Raw genomic sequence first — 15,703 nt, 5'->3', positions numbered from 1 at the left:
CAAGATGAAGTAAAGTGAATATAGTGCCTGTCAGAGCAAAATGGTTTGGCCGACAATAATACTATCATTTTTATTGTCTTTTTTTCAGCAAGGATTTTGTTTTAGGGTATGGCCAAACAACTTAAGTCTCCTTCCAGCTTCCTGAAAAGCAGGTCTGGTGACTTAGGTAATTTTGCAATACCTTGCACAAGGTGTGGTCCGTTCCAAGCGTTACTGTATGGGGTTCTTCCCCAGACTCTGCTAGAACGCACTCTGAAATGCTTGGATAATGCATATTTTCCGCGAACCACTAAGAGAGATAGACCCCGAAAGTTCTGTGCTGCCCCTTTTATTTATTAAGGCCAAGGGAAAGTTCAATTAAGAGAGACTTACAGAAGCGTATGCATACGCGTAATGGCAGACATTTTCCCAACGCTTGCACTGCAAATGCAAGATGAAGTAAAGTGAATATAGTGCCTGTCAGAGCAAAATGGTTTGGCCGACAATAATACTATCATTTTTATTGTCTTTTTTTCAGCAAGGATTTTGTTTTAGGGTATGGCCAAACAACTTAAGTCTCCTTCCAGCTTCCTGAAAAGCAGGTAATTTTGCAATACCTTGCACAAGGTGTGGTCCGTTCCAAGCGTTACTGTATGGGGTTCTTAACATAGTGCTGTTCAACGTGTGTTACAGCCCCAACGGCATGAATGATGACGGGGTTGACATCAATTTGTACACCTCACATTCGACAGACCTCTATTCTCATATCTTAATATCTCAGTTTTCTCTGAGCTTTCTTATCACTAACACTCCAGTCACAGGAAACTGACAATTAAGAGACATGATCGTTTTATCTGGCTAACATTCAACGGTGCCAGGCTTGTTAGCTGCTATCGTTTGGTCGGTATGTATTTGTTGATCACACAGAATAGTATTATATCGAACTGTCGTGACCGCTTTAGGTGTGGATACATACCTCTACATCGACATCTAAATCAACACTCAACAAGTCACTGTGAAGTGTATGACAGAGGGTACTTCGTATTGCAGCAGGGCTTCTAGTCATTCCATTCACGTATGGAGTGCGGGAAGAATGATTGTTTAAACGCTTCTGGGCGCGTTTTAATTAGTCTAATCTTGTCTCCTCGAGTCGAACGGTAGCAATAACGTCGTGGGCTGTAGTATATTGCCAGATCCATCACTTAAAGTTGGTTCTTGAAACTCTGTAAGTAGGCTGTGACGGCACAATGTGCGATTACCTTCAAGCGTGTGCCTGATCAGTTTTTCCAGCATCTCTGTGAGCTCTCTCATGGTTCATGTCATATTTTCTGCTTACCTTCTTTGTATACACTCGATATCCTCTTCTTAAGTTTCTTACTTTCCACTCCATCCTCCAGTAGTTTGTTCTCGCTTGCACTTTCAACGTACCAGAGTTGCCTATGCTTTAATATTAACACAATGAATTCTGAAAATTTGTACAAATAAATATGTAAATACTTTTTGTACAAAATAGTTAATCTCTCAGTTTTTCACCGATTTCTTTGAAGTTCTGACACAACGTTTCATTCGAATGCGCGCTTGTTTTACTTGCTGCTGGAGTTCCCAATAAAATATATAAGCTGTAGGGGGAATCTGTATAAAAATGTAAAAAATCCTTTGTTCAACATCTGAAATCTTTGAAGTTCTTCACCGATTGCGTCTAAATTTTCACACAACGATGGATTCGAATACGCACTTGTTTTTATACGCCTGTAAAAGTACATAATGCGTAAATAGATACGTTCTGTATAAAGGATTTATTTCGAAGAATCTCGAGAAGTTCTTGAACGATTTACTTCAAACTTTTAACCTTTACTGTAATAAACGTTTGGACCCGTATAGGCTATATATCTTTTAATGAACGTAGTGAAATGTTGTTCGCAAACAAGAAAGTTGTGTTTATCGGCTTATGGTTAGAATACTGCTACAGAATCTGAATCTTCAGAAACAATGAAATGAAATGTCATGTGGCTAGGGCCTCGCGTGGGTTAGACCTATCGCCTGGTGCAAGTCTTTTTTGGTGACGCCACTTCGGCGACTTGCGTGTCGATAGGGATGATATGATTGATGAAGACAACACAACACAACACTCAGTCTCTGAGCATGGAAAATCTCCAACCCAGCCGGGGATCTAACCCGGCCCTGTGCATGGCATCCTGCTGCACAGCTGATCACACAGCTATCGAGGCGGACTGCAGTAACAATGAACAAGGCTCAAGCTCAGAGAGAGAAAGTGGGAAGAAATGAACATAGAGAGCGAAAAGGAGGAGATGGATAGACAGAGGAAGCAGAAGGAGATGGAGAGATTGCGGGGGGGGGGGGGGGGGGTTCGTAGGAGGTGACGGACAGAGAGAGAGGGAAGGAGGAGGAGAGGGACAGAGGCAGGGGGAGGAGGAAATTAGGACGTACATCCAGTATCCATACACATTTTACAGTTATCTGTTTAACCAGATTGAGCCACAGCAGCAAGTAGCTGGGTGCAGCAAATGTTTTAGTATTATAATAATAACTTGCTTACATGAATGCCAAGTGCAACGCCTTGGCATAACTTGTAAGACTAATAATTTAAATGATGTAAAATGGAAATGTGTACTCACGATTATCAGTATTTCACTTCGTACTTCCATTGCAAACATGTCTACAGGCCGTAGCTATGCGAGCCTGTAATCGAGTGGCATGCGGTTCTACTTTTAGACTCAAGCCGCGCGGGATTAGCCGAGCGGTCTTAGGCGCTGCAGTCATGGACTGTGCGGCTGGTCCCGGCGTTGGTTCGAGTCCTCCCTCGGGCATTGGTGTGTGTGTTTGTCCTTAGGATAATTGAGGTTAAGTAGTGTGTAAGCTTAGGAACTGATGAACTTAGGAGTTAAGTCCCATAAGATTTCACATACATTTGAACATTTTTTAGTCTCAAGAACAGTGTCCCGTTAGTTGTTGGCAGCAAGAGGTGTGGTCATCCCGGATCATGCACATTTCCCTGGTTGGAACACTGTCTGCAACCCGTAACTGCGCAAGAACATCCATGTGTGTTAGCCGTCAAGCGAATAACTGAAATGTCCTGTGTTATACAGCTTGAAATGTCGAGAATTCCGTCTCATTTTTAGTCGGGGTTAAAATAATGGACCCGCAAATTTACGTCGATTTGTAGCAGAATTCAAGAGCATATAGGGGAATTAGATGTCAGTTATTTAGTTGACTTAAATGAATGAGCGGTTGTGTAACAGTGAGAGGTATTTGTTATATATTGTCAGCCTACAAATAGCGAACACTTAAAAGAGTAAATATTTTTCAAAGAATTCACTCATCAAAACTTAAAACTTGTAAATCATCGTTCAGTGTTAAGCAACAGACACTGTGCCTCAGAGCAGCGGCAATTGTCAGGTTCTGTCTTTTTTTTAAGATGCAAGTGCTAACTGAAAAGTTACGCTTATTTTAGGACTTTTTATTTTATTCGTTTTTTTCCCTTCTTAGTTGGTAAAACTGCCGATGAAGTTGCATTGTGTATGGGGAAAGTGTCGTCGTTAGTTAACTGTAACAGGATAGAGGATGAACTGGACAGAATTTCTATTTAGTCTGATGAATGACAGCTTACTCTATATGTAGAAAAATTTAAGTTAATGCAGATGGTAGGAAAAACAATCTTATTATGTTTGAATACAGTATTAGTGGTGTGCTACTTAACATGGTCAACTCGATTACACATCTGTGCGTAACGTTGCAAAGCGACAGGAAATGAGACGAGCAGGTTAATTCGGTTGCAGGGAAGGCTTCGGTTTACTAAGGTCGTATAGCTCATCTGTATACTTAAGTACTGATAGGGTGTTTGGGACCTCCACCCGGTCGGATTAAAGGAAGGGGAAGCAATACAGAGGCAACATTATTGAGAAAATTTAGATAACCTGTATTTGCGACAGTCTGTAGAGTCACCCTACTGCCCCCCCCCCCCCCCTCCCCCCAGCACGCATCTCATGTAAGGACTACGAGGAAAAGCTATAAGAAATCAGTACTTGTATGGAAGTATATCCACCTTCCCTTTATGACGGCTTGAACTCTGGGGACACTTTCAATGAGGTGTCTGATAGTATGGCAGGCTATTCTTCCTCTAGCTCCAAAAACGAAATGAGGCAGTGATTTTGGACACTGGGGCGTGGAGCGAAGTTCATTGTGTTCTTTCCGAGAGTCTGGACAGGCTACTCCTTTTCAAAAATGTTATTGTCCACAAACCATTGCTCCACGGATGTTGTTTTATGACAGGGTGCATTGTCATGGTGATACAGTCAGTCATTCTCCGAACTGTTACTCTGCTGTATGCAGCACGCAATATTGTGAAATGTGTGCATATCCTTGCATATTTAAAGTTTTCTAAAATGAAGTAAGAGGACCACTCTCCAACCACTAAAAACACCGTCATACCATAACACCATCTCCTCCGAACTTCACAGTTGGCACTATACATGATGGCAGGTATCGTTATCGAGGCATTTGTGATACCCATACTCTTCCATCGGACTGCCACGGAGCATAGCGCCATTCATACCTCAAATCACTGGTTTGCATTGATCCACTGTGCAGTGGCGTCGCTCTTTCAAAATGTGTGTGAATCCCTAAGGGATCAAACTGCTGAGGTCATCGGTCCCTAGACTTACACACTACTTAAACCAACTTAAACTAACTTATGCTAAGAACAATAAACACACCCATGCCCGAGGGAGGACCCGAACCTCCGGCGGGAGAGGCCGCGCAATCCGTGACGTTGCGCCTCAAACCAGGCGGCCACTCCGCTCAGCCGTCGCTCTTTCATCAGCTCAAGCACCACTTAGCGCTGACTGCAGTAATGTGTGGCCTATAAAGAGCTGCTCGACCATGCGCCCCCTTCTTTCCACTGTGCTAGATGAACTGCTGATAGCCGGACCGCCATATCTGGTCGCGCAGCCAGCCTGGCTCGGGCCGCTCCACAGGCAAGTGCATTGAACGGAGCTACTTAGTCGTGCCGCGCTAATGCTTCAAGAGCATTGTTGAAGACGAAGAGTGTCACTGAAGTGGATATCGCAAAAAGTAAAGTGAAAGGAGGTGCGTCTACCTCTTCTTCGTGGTCCTTGTGTATATGTAGTCTATAATTTTAATTTTAGTATTGTTAGTAATGATACCTTCAGTCATTGTAAGTGTTGGTTTACTGTTGCCGTTGTAAGAAGTGGTAGTAGTGAAACTTCCTGGCAGATTAAAACTGTGTGCCGGACCGAGACTCGAACTCGGGACCTTTGCCTTTCCCAGGCAAGTGTTCTAGCCTCTTTTTTTTTATTTTGTTCGGTATTGTTCGTTGCTTTTGGTCTGGGCGGACGTCTCAAGATATCCATTAACGTTGATCGTTGATTACTTTACTCAGTTTTTTTTATTACAGAAGGCGTGCAACCCTCTGACCGAACACGCAGACTCATTTTGTTCGCTTTCGTTCGTTGCATCTGCTCGGGGGGACGTCGTATGACATCCGTTTAAGTTCGTTGTTGATCCATTAACTCAGTTTTTTTTTACTACAGAGAGCAGCTAACCTTCTGACCGAACGCGCTGAGCTACCGTACCGGCACCATCTGAGCTACCCAAGCACAACTCGCGCCCCGTCCTCACAGCTTCACTTTTGCCGGTACCTCGTTTCCTACCTTCCAAACTTCCGCCACACAGTTTTAATCTGCCAGGAAGTTTCATATCAGCATACACTCCGCTGCAGAGTGAAAATCTCATAGTGGTAACAGTGTTTTTGCCGCTGGTTGGTTGGAGAGTTTTGACTTCCGTGAAGTGACTGCACTTTGGCGCTTACGACTGATTTCTTCTGCTGACTTCATTAGTTTTTTTTTTACAATCATCCTCCACGATGTTCGACGGTCCCTGTCTGTCAGTATATGAGATCTGCTTGGTCTTGGTTAAGCTGTAGTTGTTGCTTCGCGTTTCCACTTCGCAATCGCATCACCGTCACGTTGGCCAGCTGTAGACGGGTGGAGGTGTCTCCGATGGACTTGTTACTCAGTCAATATCCGATAACTAGTGCACGTTCGAAGTCCCTGAGCTCTCCTGACCAATCCTTTCCGCTGTCAATATTTCTCTACGAACAACACAATCGTTTTATACGGGCGAGTGCCCCTCTCGTCACATTTAGTGGTCAGTTCTGCATTGCACAGAGGTGCACGGGTACTTTCGCTCGCATAGTGTAGACAGTCGTTTTCCTTCGCTCCAGCCGGCCGCTGTGGCCGAGCGGTTCTAGGCGCTTCAGTCTTGAACCGCGCTGCTGCAACGGTCGCAGGTTCGAATCCTGCCTCGGGCATGGATGTGTGTGATGTCCTTAGGTTAGATAGGTTTAAGTAGTTCAAAGTCTAGGTGACTGATGACCTCAGATGTTAAGTCCCATAGTGCTTAGAGCCATTTTTCCCTCGCTCCAATTCTGAGTGGCACAGAAAAGTGAATGGCTAGGAGTAATACAAAGTCCCCTTCGCTTTCCACTGGATGCTGACTTGCTGTGTATGTTGTAGATGAAGATAATCCCTAAGCCCTCGTCCCCTTCGTATCCGCGACTGTCAGGAAAAACGTATGACAAAAATGTGGTTGTCGAAAGAAAGAACTGCACCGCAAAATGTGATATTGACCTTGTTTGAATTCCAGTGGACAAGGGTCTCCTGTGCCTTGATGTATCAGCGACGGCGGCTGGCTGTCGGGCCGCCGCATCGCCTCGGTGGCTGTCCTCGGCGCTGCTCGTTGCTGAGGTTCTGGGGTGCTCCACCAGCGACGGGCGATGGCCCTCGTCTGAAATAATTAGCCACGGCCCATCGTGGCCTGGCCTCGGCTGCTCGTTACTGCCTCCCACGCGACCCGCCCCGCCGCATACTGGCGCGTAATTGTCGCTCGTCGCGGCCGTGCTCCGGAATCCTGCCGGGGACGCTGCCAGCGTCATTATCTGAGGAAGCTCCACTCACAAGGCACCCGCCGCCCAGCCTTAATGAACGCTCTTGATCGGAGCTATCCGGACAAGTGCACTAATTTTCGCAAGTACGGCGCGGACAGTAGTCTATTCAACCTAGGAATGCATACTGCCGTACAGTGTTCAAGTGGCTCTGAGCACTATAGGACTTAACATCTGAGGTAATCAGTCCCCTAGAATTTAGAGCTACCTAAACCTATCTAACCGAAGGACATCACACACATCCATACCCGAGGCAGAATTCGAACCTGCGACCGTAGCAGTTGCGCGGTTCCGGACTGAAGCGCCTAGAACCGCGCGGCCACACTGCTCCAAGGGGAGTGGGTGGGGATGGGGCTGGGGATTAGGGGGGGGGGTTCGTCATGACATTCTCTCCCCGCCCCGCCAAAAACAAAGAACAGTAGAAATATTTATATTTTTACATATTTCTATCATTTTTCAAATTCAAAATATCCACGGGTGTACTGCCGGTCTATAGTGTCCAACGGGCACAATATTTCGGCGATCAAACATGTCGCCATCATCAGCCTGATGATGGCGACATGTTTGATCGCCGAAATATTGTGCCCGTTGGACACTGTAGACCGGCAGTACACCCGTGGATATTTTGCTTATCAAATACGCCGGGAGAAACTCAAGAATCACATTTTTCAAATTATTAGGTTGGTGCGTACGTTTGTAGTATTCTTCTGTAAGTTTAGTAAACAAAACAGATGCGCATAAAGGAGACTTTCGTCATGAGTAATATATTCTCCTTCACTATTTAGAACAGGCAACAGTGGAATTTTTCGATTTCACGACTGTAGAAATCTCATATTTTCGGGTATAACAACTTGTCGAGCCTTTATAAAAGACATCATATTTACGCCAGTGACTGTAACACTTTCTTTATTTCATGATTGCAATTTCGGCCTTAGACCATTATCAAGTCCAGATTTTTGTGGCTTAAAATGAGCTGACACATTTATATGTAGTTGTCATTACTATTAAATAGTGCATAAATGACTAGTGATGGGCTAACGGCCGCAAGGGATTAGCCGAGTGGTCTAAGGCGCTGCAGTCATGGACTGTGCGGCTGGTCCCGGCGGAGGTTCGAGTCCTTCCTCTGGCATGGGTGTGTGTGTTTGTCCTAGTGTGTCAGCTTAGGGACTGATGACCTGAGTAGTTAAGCCCCATAAGATTTCACGCACATTTGAACATTTTTGGTGGGCTAACGAACATGAGTGTGTACAGACTATGTGGTTTTATGACATATGGATATGTTTGCTCGCAATATGCAACAGCGTCACGAATGCATTTAATAGTAATGACAACGACATATAAATGTGTCAGCTCATTTTGACATGACGTAAAGCCACAAAAATCTGCACTTGATAATGGGCTAAGGCCGAAATTGAAATCGTGAAATAAAGAAAGTGTTACAGTAACTGGCGTAAATATGATGTCTTTTATAAAGTTCTACATGACTGTGAATCGCAGGTATAAAAATTTGTCGAGCCATGCTCGGAGCCCATTTTCCGCCGGAAAGAAAGGTTTTTGTAGGGTGTTCGGTACAGAGAGGAAAAGATGAAAATCTAAGGGCGTAGGATCAGGTGAATAAGGTGGGGGGGGGGGGGGGGGGGGGAGGGAGCAAGCCAACGTATCCCAGCCCAACTCCTGCACACAGTCTTTTGTCCGTCTAACAGAATGCGGGAGGGTATTACCGTCTTCCTGGTCGTTGTTCTTGGACTGCGTGTCCAAGACGTCTCAGTTGTTGGCAATAATCGTCAGCAGCGATAGGCACACCTCGGGGAAGCAGCTCACAGTGCACCATACCATCGCTGTTCCACCAGATGCACAACATTATCTTTTGTGAATGGGCTCAGATATTAGTACGATGAGCCGCTGCTTTGTTTGGGCTCAACCATTCCTTTCTTTTACTTATACTTTTAAACATGGCCGTTACTTAGCAACCGTATACTAGGTTCAAGACAAGATTATACAGCCAACCGGCTGCAAATAACTGTTAGGTGCATTGACATATGTTTCGACACCTGCTAAGGTGTCTTCATCAGAATGAAATTTTGATAAATCTTAAGACTACGTTGCCAAAAAAAAAAAAAAAAAACAATGGTCAGAATTTAGAGCAGCTATGCTCAAGTAGCAAGTGAAACAAAACGGTCCAGCCTTTGCTACGTGTGCCCAGCTGGGAACAACATGAGACTGATGAAGGCACCCTTAGTAGGTGTCGAAACTTAGGTAGCTAACACTTATTTGCAACCGGTTGGCTGTATGTTGAAATCTTTTCCTTGTCTTAACTTAAAGCCACCAGTTCTCGTCACCTGTACGGATGCAGGGTAGGAATGGTCGATGCTGTTCACGAGCCAACTGATAACGAACAAGCTGAGATGCTCATATGGCCACCCGCAAATTTTTCTGATTTGAGCTTAGAGCATGCAGTTCCCACACACCCGATTTTTGAACATTCCCCACTGCATGCAAATGTCTTACGATGGTGGAATGATCACAGTTCATCACATTTGCCAGTTCTCAAGTACAGTGAAGAGGATCGTTGTGGATTAATGCGTTTAAACGATCTTCATCACACCCGGAGTTCTTCCTGAACGCGAAGAGTCACTAATACCGAAACGATCCTCCTTAAAACGACAAAACTATTTTCTTGGCGTGCTCTGTCGAATGGCATAATCCCCATATACGGCCGCAAATATTTCTCGGTGCCTCCGCTGCTGTCATCCCTCTATTGAACACAAACAGAAGAATATGTCGGAAATGTGCCGATTTCTACACTTGCCACTCCATTTTCTAGCGTCCATAGCTCCACACACTATCTCCAAATGATAAAATGACAATATGTAAATTCAAATAGCAACAGTGAACTACAAATTAAAGATGATAATCTATTAATAAAGCGATAGCAACCAGAAGACCAACATGCAAAACAAAAACTTCCTCACCAACCTAATACATAACTAAAAAACATTCAAATGTCCCAAAGCACCATGGGACTTAACATCTGAGGTTATCAGTCCCCTACACTTAGAACAAAGTAAACCTAAATAACCTAAGGACATCACACACATCCATGCCGTAGACAGGATTCGAACCTGCGACAGTAGCAGCCGCATGATTCCGGGTTGAAGCGCCTAGAACCGCTCGGCCACCGTGGCCGGCACACAACAAAACACCGGAAGATAAAGTAGCACTAAAACTAAATGTTTCTAAAATGGCAAGGAATTTTAGCAATTAAGGTCGCTTCAGTACGCTGCCTGTAAACGGCGCGGTGACGGCCGGGGTGGCCGAGCGGTTCTAGGCGCTTCAGTCTGGAACCGCCCGACCGCTAAGGTCGCAGGTTCGAATCCTGCCTCGGGCATGGATGTATGTGATGTCCTTAGGTTAGTTAGGTTTAAGTAGTTCTAAGTTCTTGGGGACTGATGACCTCAGATGTTAAGTCCCATAGTGCTCAGAACCATTTTTTTGAACGGCGCGGTAGCGTGCTGGCTGTAGGTGGCAGACTTTAGCGACAGCAACACGCCACATGTTTTGCAAGTTTGAAATAGAACTAAACAAATGGATCGTAATAAATTAGTTGCGTCGATGTTCTTTTACAGTTGCCTGAAGAAAAGGAGAAGTAGGGTGCAATAGCTTCATGAAGTCAAAATCATCAGGGCATTCTTTGTATATTTTGAGGACTTGAGAAACGATGGTGGTAAATTATGCAATTGTTTTAGGATGTGTATGCAAACGTTTGACGATCTGCATGTAAGAATAAAGGACTCAATCCAAAGCCGCAACACATCGAAGAATATATCCAGCCTCTACCCATGTTGACAGTCACAGCCAGGAAATAAAAGATTTTGAATTTTATTTCAAAGGATTTGCATGTATTATAGTATTCTTTATTTGACAGATATTTAAAAACCAAAGGCGTATACAGTAAAACATAATATTACAATGGACAAAAACCTTAAATGCAAAACAGTGTTTAAGAGAAATTTTAAATATTAAATTTAGAAACTGAATTATGAGGTTTCGGATGATCTGAGACAACGGGAGATATACAGAATCTCTTTGTAAAGCCTGGGTAACGGGGATGTGAGATATTGTGCTGACTGGCTAGTCTACATCTACATCTACATCCATACTCCGCAAGCCACCCGACGGTGTGTGGCGGAGGGAACCTTGAGTACCTCTATCGGTTCTCCCTTCTGTTCTAGTTTCGTATTGTTCGTGGAAAGAAAGATTGTCCGTGTGCCTCAGTGTGGGCTCTAATCTTCCTGATTTTATCCTCATGGTCGCTTCGCGAGATATACGTAGGAGGGAGCAATATACTGCTTGACTCCTCGGTGAAGGTATGTTCTCGAAACTTCAACAAAAGTCCGTACCGAGCTACTCAGCGTCTCTCCTGCAGAGTCTTCCACTGGAGTTTATCTATAATCTCCGTAACGATTTCGCGATTACTAAATGATCCTGTAACGAAGCGCGCTGCTCTCCGTTGGATCTTCTTTATCTCTTCTATCAACCCTATCTGGTACGGATCCCACACCGGTGAGCAATATTCAAGCAGTGGGCGAACAAGCGTACTGTAACCTACTTCCTTTGTTTTCGGATTGCACTTCCTTAGTATTCTTCCAATGAATCTCAGTCTGGCATCTGCTTTACCGACGATCAACTTTATATGATCATTCCATTTTAAATCACTCCTAATGCGTACTCCCAGATAATTTATGGAATTAACTGCTTCCAGTTGCTGACCTGCTATATTGTAGCTAAATGTACGGTGTCCATAGAATGTCATACTATGAGCAGTCACGTTTGCATTTAGTAGCTTATTTGCACTTTTTAACTTCAGAAACAATTTATCATACTCTCAACTGGAATTTCAATGTGTCATCATAGTCGGAACCGTCTAAGGACGGAGTTATCCCACAGAAAAACGATGCACACGGATCAAACATTTGCGTAAGTTCACCAGTTAGGTCTAGTTGAGGTGGGTCTGGTTTCCATCCAGTGCCGGGCAAGTATGAAATGTCTCACACAATGTACCTCCCGACAGTCGTGTGCTGGCGGCGAATGTACGGCAGCAGGACAAGTGTGAAACGACCCTTACGAGCCATGTTTAATACAGGATAAGTTTCAGTTGCTAGCGTAAAGATCTGGCTAAACGGATGGGCTTGCGGCCTGACCAGTAACATTCCTGCGAGATAAAAGGCGCATACGCACCGTCTGACCTACCTGCTATGAACAACAAATCCGACACAGTTCGAAAACCCACAGGTAGAACCAGCAAACAATAAAAGACGAATAACATAAGGTAGAGGAGAAAACGCTCTCCACGCCTGCGGTGACTCCGTTGCCGTGGTATCCTTATATTTAACGGCGTCCGACACTGCCAGATCGGCTGGTATCGCTCCTTTTTCGGTACGGGCTTCAGAAGCAGGAACATTCCGTTCCGAATGTGCGAGAGCGACTGAGAGCCGCCGTTCCACAGAAACACTGACGTCGCCGTCGTCCACGGTCTCAGGCACTGAAACGTTGATTTCCTCAACAGGTAGTGTATTAGTGTATCATTTTCCCGTTCCGACGTCGTACAGCGCCTATGCTGATTAGAGCAGCGTTGTTTGCGCAATGGTCCTTTCGCGTCCGAAGACGGGAGGGAATCGCGCCGGCTAGGCAGGAAGGCCACCGTCGAGACAACCAGAGAGTCGGCCAAGGAGTCACGTTCGACATCAGTGTCGACCACGTGCGCAGCCGGAGCAGTCACCGGAACTGAGAACACGGCTGAAGTCACATCGTCAGTCACCTCGTCCGCAACCGGTTAGGGAAGGAGCGGAGTACTATCCATCAGCTGCTCACGTGATTCCGAAAGCCGCCGGACGGCCGCCGGCGAATGAAGCGCCGTGGCGTATGCAATCGGAAGCACCGTAGACGACGAGGGAAGTACCACTCCTCCAGTTGGTAGCTGCGTTATCCATCGTTGCACACATCCAGATCTGATTGAACCGTGAATTTACTGTCAAAACCTTTTCTTAAAGAATTTACTTTATTTACTAGCGATTCATCAGGAATATTAACACATTTAATCACATTATGTGAGTGTGGAAGTAATTGCCAGTGGGTAACTGATGAAAACAAATTTCCTTCAACAAATGGAAATTTTGTTCCTAAAAATACTTTCTTTAAAAAAAGCAGATTTAAAAAGTATAATCAGAAATCACCCTCTAAATATCAAGTTACAATTTATTCAGAGGCAGAAATAACTTTTTTTTTCCAGTATGAGCTTTCGGGCTGAGGACCTTGTCGCTCCCTTTTAACACGGCCGCAGTCACGACCACTACACTGGTGCAAATCTGCAACACACCAGTTTATTATAAACTAAAAATTTTAACAACTCACACAAACACACAAACTATGCACCCCGTAGGAGGGATGGAAATGGTACAAAACACTCACATTAAAAAAATTAGTTGCCACTGAAAGTGCAACTTGTTTTTTAAAAAAACTCTTGCGGGGGAAGGGTGGCAACCTTATATACTAAAATTACCATTTAAATAAAAACGCATGAAATGCAGTCTTACATAAAATGTACAAACATGCTCTACATTATACATAAACCGCCCCTCAAGATGATAGGCGAGATAAAAAAATATATTTCAGGAATTCGTCCTTTACACCTTAAGCAATAAAATCGTTAACAACGAATCCGACAAACATGACAGAGGCAGCTATACCGTACGGCAGAGCGACAGACAGACACTAACTGCCTAACAAATGCGGACGGGAGACAGAGGTGCAAGCTAGGGACGAGAGACTGACCAACAAAACAAGTAGAATTTAACAAGTAAGTGAAACAACATATCACGAATTTATTAGAAAATTGCGATGTCTGGCGAAAACCTGGCGCAGCACTCCCAAAACTCTCTCCCGAACCGTCCGCTGCCAGCCGCCTCAACGGACGCAGGAAGGGGCGCCGATCTCCTGTCTCACGGCGTCGCAGCTCGCGCCGTCTAGACCGATGTCGTGAGTTGACTCCTGTTGCTCTCGTGTCGGCCGCGAAGCCACTACCTCTCGCTATATGGCGCGGCCCACTGGACTGACGTGGCGACATCACATGCGCCGGCGCTCAAGGCGGACAAGTCATCTCGTATCTCAGTGAGGGACCGACCAACCGATCGATCCAACCGCCAATGACCATTGCCTGAACAAACTCGAGCAGACTGGCGGCCCAACACAAACTAGCACTCCGGACGACAGACAGACAAACACTAACTGCCCCACACTGACCCGGCTGACCAACTGACCAGACTCGCCTTTCCCCTTTCCCGCCAGAGGGAGACACCAAAGCTGCGATTGCCACAGCGGCGCCACCGCCAGACACGGAGGGCGACTGCTTCACACTACGTGCTGTGGCGCGCTCTTCAAAACAGCAAATTTTACCGCGGCTCACTGATGTATCCATCTTTTCCACACGCAGAACAAGTACGCGTCTGTACGTCGTACATGATTACGGCCCGACATCCGCTGATGGTCACATAAGACGGAACATGGTTGCGCAGATCAAGTGTGATCTGACGCACCACGTTAAGAACAGGGTATGTGCGGAAGTGGGCCCAGCGTTCTGCCTTATGATCGTGAACAGCGCCCTATGGCCGGAAAGCCGCTATGACGTCCTCTGAATCAAAACTCGTCCGCATGCAGAGTCATTGATAATTTTAACGTAAACGATGTTACTGAGAATCGAAAGGTGGATAACCAGAAGTTCCGGTGGCGGGATCTTCGCCTCCTCACGTGGGAAACGTTCTACATCTGAGGCTTTCGGTCGTGCAAAGTCCGGGTAAAAGTTGAAAATAATTTCACCAGTCGCGTATACTAACAGTGATCCAATACTGTCACATGTTTTTTATCCCAGTCTTTGACCACAATATCAATTCTTCTAACGATGACCGGGTTCAGTCCGTAATGACCATCCTCAAATCTACAATATACATATATATACACCTAGTGAGCAGTGTGTCTTTCAGCACAATACAGCAATGCGTATCACAATATAGTATCACAAAACCAGGGAAATGTACAGCCTTGCTTGATGATTTATGTCGAGAACAGTAGGCATTTGCCTTACTTCCATACATTAGTCGCTCTAATCCTGTAACTGATTATGTCCTACCTATTCATGGAATGTATGGCCAGACTATATAATTTTATTTGTGTGGCAGACATATTATGATGTATGTAAAGCCCTCTAGTGGTTAAGTTCTTACGATCGGTGGGCGCCTACATAACATCATGGCGGCCGACCCGACCCAACAGAGGGCGCTGATCATTGATCCGTCTTTTTTCAGCTGTCATACAGACATTTATCTTTCATAGGTAATTTATATGTTGCTGATGGCAATGCATTACATATATTAATTTTTGACCGTAAATTCACAAAAAAAGAGTCGGACCTATTATCATCATATATTTCCTTTTAATAATTTTATATGGGTAACTGTATTCGTCTTTTACTTTATGACAATTAGTTTCTATGATAGTTATCAATATTTTAAAGTTTGCTACATGTATTTTACCTAATGTGTTTTTATCAGATTATGTTTTTTGCGTAAATGATGACTACTTGTAAGTCCACAGTAGCAACATCTAGGTAGGATGTAGGCAAACAGATTTCTGGTAGCTACTGTACTTCAGTAGCCAGTAGCAATAATGACTGTGTGGAAAATGTGGCCT

Source organism: Schistocerca gregaria, chromosome 1 (genome assembly GCF_023897955.1).
Source record: "Schistocerca gregaria isolate iqSchGreg1 chromosome 1, iqSchGreg1.2, whole genome shotgun sequence".
NCBI classification, from domain to species: domain Eukaryota; kingdom Metazoa; phylum Arthropoda; class Insecta; order Orthoptera; family Acrididae; genus Schistocerca; species Schistocerca gregaria.
Note: the sequence above shows the minus strand (reverse complement) of the source record.